The sequence below is a fragment of the Metopolophium dirhodum genome, chromosome 1 (assembly GCF_019925205.1).
Source record: "Metopolophium dirhodum isolate CAU chromosome 1, ASM1992520v1, whole genome shotgun sequence".
NCBI lineage: Eukaryota > Metazoa > Arthropoda > Insecta > Hemiptera > Aphididae > Metopolophium > Metopolophium dirhodum.
Genome location: NC_083560.1, coordinates 22,626,862 through 22,634,269, shown reverse-complemented (window position 1 = coordinate 22,634,269; position 7,408 = coordinate 22,626,862). Strand labels below are relative to the sequence as shown.

General features: G+C 29.0%; 1 protein-coding gene across 1 annotated transcript in view; it reads left to right on the top strand.

Moving 5' to 3' along the window:
• The first annotated feature begins 3,000 nt into the window (after positions 1-3,000).
• The window catches only part of LOC132936649 (kelch-like protein 2), a 61,701-nt gene continuing 57,293 nt past the window's right edge, over positions 3,001-7,408 (top strand). Inside the window, exons 1-2 of the mRNA XM_061003404.1 lie at positions 3,001-3,388; positions 3,464-3,556. The gene's annotated coding sequence lies outside the window, so the exon portion shown is untranslated. The remainder of the gene's footprint in view (positions 3,389-3,463; positions 3,557-7,408) is intronic.

The following is a 7,408-nucleotide window of genomic DNA, read 5'->3' as shown; positions in this document are numbered from 1 at the left end:
GAACTATATATAATTATTATAAAAACCCATTGTTTTGAATTAATCCGTTCACACAGATCCGACGGTTCGTAACCGCGGTTTATTCTTTTAAAGTGCACATGTATAAAAAAAATAAGTATTCCAAGAGTGGGGCTTAAAGTTTCTAGTAACTTTCATCTCAGTTTGTAACTTTGAGGCATCAAATTACACTGTTTTTTTATTTGTGGAAAAATATTATATTATGTTGATGTTATAAAATATAATTACAATTTTTTTTTTTTAAATTAAATTCTAGTTTTCTACCGAGATTTATAAAATATATAAAAATCTCAATAAAAAAAAAACTTAAAAAATGAAATGATCGATGACCTATATCAAACATACGTGTAGGCATGCCTAGATTAACGCTATGTCAAAAACTAGATAAATATTGTAAATGAAACCCAACCACAAATATCGAACTCACGCCATTCTGATCACAAAAATCGAAATGTAGTATAATCTACCTACAACTAAAAAAAAATAATTGTAATTTCATTACCTACGTTGCAATTTTAATTTTTTAATTTTAGAATATGAACGAAGCGAAAAATGTATTGATATTCCTAGTTAAGTTAAACATTTAAAATTGATAAATATATTTTATGCTTCAATAGTTTAAGTTAAAATAGTTAAATGTAATTATAATTAAATTAAAACTTGATATTGAAGCTTTAATATTATTTATTTATTTTTTGATTGATTGCTCGACGTATACGTTAAATTTGATTTTCTAATGATTTGTATTTAGTTTTAAGTATATAAATTAATTGTTTATTCGATGGTAGTATAAGTAGTTACAGTGTTGCACACTTTCACTTATTAAATTATTTTGATATCTTGTTTTTAAAGCTTTAATATTAAAAATTGTTTTTGTATGCTGCCGTGCTGGTATAGAACACACATAATATACATTATATAATTATTTATTTGTATTTAAATTAAATGCCTAGTTGGCCAGTAAAATTTCGATTCAAAATTCATAAAAATATTTTGTATTCTAATGGTATAACTACTGATATAAGTTTACGTTAAAATAGAATTATTCTTTATTTAAAATTTAATTAGAACATGATGTTGAATCTTTAATATGAGTGATATTTTCGTTCTCATAGTATAATTTATAGTATACGTACTTAATATATAATTATTTTTTCTTGTAGTTAAATTAAACTCTTTAAAGTAGGTACTAACTATTGTTTATTTGTTTGTAGTATACGTATCCATTTATTGAAATTGTATTGATTTATTATTAGTTTAAACCTCTAATATTAATATATATTTTTTTTGATTGCTGGTCGTATACGTACGTTTTGAATTTATCATGATATATATTTAGTTTTAAATATGTTAAGTTCTTAAAACTGTTTACTTGATGGCAGTATACTACTATAGTATTGATTTACGTTGATTTCTTTTTAATTTCAAAACTATGATATTATAGAATTTTTGTGTGTGCTGGTATAGCACACATATTTGTATATACCTAATATTATATAATATACATAATTATCATTTATTTATTTCATAAATGTTGTTATAACAGTATGATCGCATACTTAAATTTTGAATCATAGTTTTTTGGTGCAACTCGAAAACAAATAACCGTAGAATAAAGATTCTTGAAATTTTTTTCACCAAATATTTTTGTATCATTATTTTCCATACATGACCAAATGTTCAAAATATTAATTCTTTTTGAGCACTTTATAGCCAATAGATATTTTCGATTTATTTTAGTTTAAAAATATAATCAAGATTCCTCATACGTATTTTTTTATAAATTTTTATATATTTAAAAATATTAAAAATATACTGGTACGATATTATTTTTTAAGAATTTGAAGTTAAAATTATAACAAAATTTGTTAAAATCCCGGAAATCGTGCAAATTATTTTGGGGTTCAAATTCATAAAAATGTTCTTTTTATAGGTAAGGATTGACAATTAAAAACAAGGTTTCTATATAATCAGGAAATAAATCAGGAACTTAGGGTACCTGTTTGGGGAGTAAGACAATCAAATAAAACTGTCGATTGTTGAATTGTAGGAAACAAGTAATATAAACTGACGAAGAAATTAAAATATAATATAGGTACTTATAATGTTATTAATTAAACCAAGCAATTTATAAATAACTTTATTATAAACAGAAACAGTCGGTGACCGGTGTGCCACTTTGTCTAATTCTTATTATAAATCATAATGCATAGAAATGTTAAAGAAAAATATTTGTTAAATAATATAATATGATCAAAGCTAGTACACAAAACATTGCATTATCAGGATCTTATACTAGGTAACAAATTTCGTTACCTATTTGCTTATTATTTAATTTTCTCTTTTCAATAATTATTAAATTAAAATTGTTAAAAATAATTAAATTACTGAATTTGACTAAATTGGTACCCATTTGCCCGAGTCTTTTAATTTTCAAACCCAAGTTGTTCACTGGACTGCAGTAGGTATAATAAGTACTAAATAGTAAATATCACTTATTATTTTATTATTATAGTAATGTTATTAGATACGATGTATATTGTAGTAGTTTAGGCACTCGGTTCACCCGTCATCGATAACGGTCGTATCAATTTAATGAGCGCGATTCGGCCACGACCCACAGCGTTCTGGGAAATTGGCATTAAACAGTATTTATAAATAATAAAAATATAAAATAAAATGATTGCAAATAATATCGTCCTCGCCGTTATTATCGTAACGTATTTCACGTAACAAATTAATAATAAACTTTCCGGAGAAAAATGTAGAATTTATATACTCGAGAAAAAAAACCAACTCAAATGCTATGCGATAAGTAATAATCACCCAATATAATACAATAATATATTATATAATTTATAATGATTTGAGTGTAGGTCGATATACAACGTAGGTATATTATTTGATTGCAGTCTAGATATCGGTAGACAGGTGATATTAAAATATAATCTGTAGGTATACCTACCGTGGGAATGTGAGATCTATATCCATTTGGAGATATGCCGAATAAAACGGGGAAATATATAGAATATAGATAACTAAACGCGTAATTCCGATATGATATTATATTGCACTAAGTCGCCGAGTGGGTACAAAAGGTACGGACTACGGACAGTACGGACTACGGAATCACTCATCAGTTCACTTCGACATGTCTTCGGATCTTCTGCGTGGCTCGTCAATGCCGAATGCAATTTTATTTCAGTGTAAATGCTCTTGTGTTACAGTCCGGGTTTTTAAGTCGAAATAGTGCCGTGTCGTGTGTATCGATTTTTAAATAATTTCAAAAATTTAAAACGTGTTTATATACCTACCGTAATCCAGTTCGCGGCGATGATGAATATTGAGGAAATGTGTGTTCAATATTTGGGTTAGATTGACTATTACAATAATAATAATAACTATTAACTATAATGATAATAATATGTCTATTACGTCTATATAGGTACCTACAACATTTCTGGAAAAGAAAGGAGCGGTGAAAATGGCGAGAAAAGGAAATATGAAGGAAGTTTTTGTCAACAAAAAGATATTGCAGGTAAGATTAATAATAATATAATATACTTGCATTATGCGACCTAGGTAATATTTTAATTATTCGATACGTACCTACGATTTCGTTTGTTCGTACGTTTAACAAAATATCTGCGGAATCGTTATACGCTGTAGCCTGTTGTTACCCATATTAGATAATTACTAACCACTGTGTGACGGGGAGTATAAGACCATTCCCTCGGGGGTGTTTACACCTTTAGCCATCTGTCGCGAGGGCGGCTCCTTCACGCCTTTGGATGACGCGGTCACATCCCTCCGACGGGTTACTTCAGGGCGCCCTGGCGCCAGGCTGACGGTCCCCCGCCGGCTGCTCTCGTTCGAGATAGATCGGTGGGTTTCGTATAACCGCGTCGGCGAGCGCTGGATTCGACCCAGTCAAATAGCTCCCCTTCTACTAAGGCACTACTCCCGACAGCCCCCGCGAGGCCATCCACATATACGTCGGCCGGACGCACGCCACATAGCTCGGTGGGTGTCCCCCAGCCGGACTTCCACCTTGCACGTATTCGCGCACGAGTTGGTCGGGCCCGTGACCCATATTAGATAATATGTGTTTTATATAATATTATGAATTCATGACCAACAGATTAATTTTATTTTTGCGTACGAGGCCTAGAAGCTAACTATAGGCAGGGCCGGAATTAGGGCCGGGCGAGTAGGCCTTCACGCCCTACATGTTTATGTGAATAAAAATGTTTGGGTATTTGTATTTTATGCTGCGTTATTGATTTTATAATACATAGATATTCACTGCTGTACAGAAATATGGCAACCGATTCCACGTCGTTAATTATTATGGAATAGGTAGTCAGATACAGATATGAATATTTACTTACAAAATATATTGTATAACCATAAATTAATACTGTTCGAAGGAAGCCGACTAGGGGGAGCACGATTATCATTATAATTAAAAATCGTGGAAATACCAGTATAAAGCATTCAGTCATTATTTACAACTTATATATAATATATGACATTGACAAAATTTATTTTATTTGACCACTTGATTTTCATTTTTTACCATTATTTTATTATCTACTGGTGAATGGTAGACGTCTTCAGTCTTGTCGATTAAGAGATATAAACGACACAATGTAAATAATATACATTTTTATTTTTTTGTTATTATTATCTCACAGACGAGTTGTTTTTTTTAAAATTATGTATCCGCGTTAGGCTTGTTACTTCTTAGTTGTTTTACCTGGATGCATTTTTTTTATTATTATTGAACGCCGCTAAATATAAAACCTTTAAATAGTTATTTCGATGGCAGTGGCAGTGGCGGTTCGTGGGTGTTGGTGTTTGGGGTGCGACTGTAAATATATATAATAGCGGTAGTCATGGTATAACAAATTATTTAAATATACGAAAATATACATCTTACTAGTCGCAGGTCGCAGTAGAAAATGGATATTAAACTGAGTCGTGGACAGTGGCGCCGAAGTCCAAAATTTTACTTATGACATTAAACACCTCCACATAAAATGTCGACACCCACCTATTTCTTATAATTACCATGAACCAAGTAGGTATAGTTGTTATGTTGTCTATTAAACAAATTTTCATAAAATAACTATAGAATGACAAAGGGGACTCCATACCTACTAAAATCACATATGACAGTTGTCATAGGCAAATATATATTTTGACGCCATTGGTCGTGGACATTTTACTTTAGTAATTTGGACAACGATTCAGTGAAACTGCCATCCAACAGTTTCAATCATAACTTGTAATGTTATCGCTGCGTGGACGGAGGGGGCCAGGGAGAAAAAGTCGCGTTTTGGTATAAAATAGGCAGTAGGCGCAATTGAAACTGGATTTACGACACTATAATATTCCATGCCTTCGTTATAGTTATTGTACGTCGCCATAATTTATTAAATTTAATAATATTGTAGACGCTAATTAAAGTTTTGCCAGAATATTCACTCACAAGCCGTTCTAGCTACTTTTTATCAAATCCAAGTGTTAAATTTTCTGTTACATTTTCCATAAATTAACAGTAACTGAACTTTTTCATGATTATTCATGATTGAATTTTTATTTTGACAAAACTCAAACTTTATATTACCAATTGACAATAACTAACAGAAAACGTAGAACTACTAAGACCGCAATGACACACGACTCTGATAATAAATATCGTAATAGGTCTTTAAACATAAAAATATCTATGTAATGGTATTTTAATAGGCATGGGTAGATTACGAAAATACCTTTAATGACCAATACTCTTAAATTATGACAAAAATAAATACAACTAAAAATAAAATAGGTAGATATTCATATGTTCTTGAATGTATGATTACGTCGATTTGGAGCATGCGTTTTAAATAATGGAGGGACTTATGGTAACTAATGGTAACTTATGTTAGTGATTTTTGTAAATTGAATTGTAAATAAAAAATGTGTAGTAGAGTTTAAAATAATAAAATTAAAATTAAAAAATAAATGTTAGCAAAATAATTTTTTTAAATGTTTTTATTTTTAAATTTTAAATTGCTCTCATTCGGTCAATATTGGATTGAGAGTAATATTTGTTAGATCAAAATTACTTTAAAAAAATCCATTAATCCGAAAATGATATTAAAAATAGGGGTTGTCATTTAAAAAAAGTGAAGTTGTGTTGCGCATGCGTAAAATACGTGAGTAAAAAAAATTGTAAGTCATCGAAATTAAAGATCCAATAGTCTAATATAATGTCCCGAAAACAGAATTGAAAAATATGTACCTGGTAATGAGTGGTAAAGTGTACCCTGTTTCCGCGGACACACATTTGAAAAGGGGAAAATATTTTGAATATTTTTTTTTTAGGCGTTTGGTTTACCTATTCTTTAATTTCCATATTGTAATTTTAAATATTATATATTATGTAAATTCTATATTAAGTAAATTACATTTTAAATATATAAAAGTAGGTACCTACTTTATTTTTATTTTTAATCTACCTGATTATTGTATTACAAAATTAGTTTACATTGTATTTTAAATTAGTACTATAGTAATTAATAAATTAATAAATTGATGAGGACCGCTTCCCCAGCACAAGCTTCGCTTACAGGGGACGCTTCAATATATTAATTCTAAATTAATCATTTACACATTTTTTAATCTGTTATTGTTGCAATAAAGTTATTATTATTATTATTCTTATGCACAAATGATAGAGGTGCGAGAACATAAAATATGGCAGTAGGTATTCACATAAACTAGTAGTAATTATTAATTTATATTTATTTTATATCCGAATCATAGAAACCCAATTTGTATAATTTTTGGAATATTTGTATTAGTTAATCTAAATATGGAATTATTATTTTAAAATATTGAACACAGACCAATGAATGCGTATTTCAGTGTTTAATTATTATTATAAGTTATTATTATTAGTAACTTATTATAAGTTTGCTTTCAAACATTATGGGTACTAGAAAGTCTAGAATATGATGAGCCTTTGATTAAGGCCTAACAATTATTATTTTCAACTTTCTCCAACATTTTTAGATTTTAACCTAATTGACTAACTGATTTCACAAAATAATACTTCTTTAGTATTTGACCAAAAAACCCTTCTTTTATATATAGATATATAGGTACTTATATCTATCTACGTTTTAAATTATAATCATTTGTTATTATCAGTCTCATATTAGCATATATCTCTTTTTTTTCACTCTAGCTCTGTCAGTAGGTTTCTAGCATTTAAATTGTGTTACATTTATGTAATAAGATGATTTTTTTATGCCAAAATCCATCAAAATTACTTTTTACTTTTGCATATTATCAGTTAAATTATCTGGTTTTAATCAAATTAATCAAAGTTTTTGTT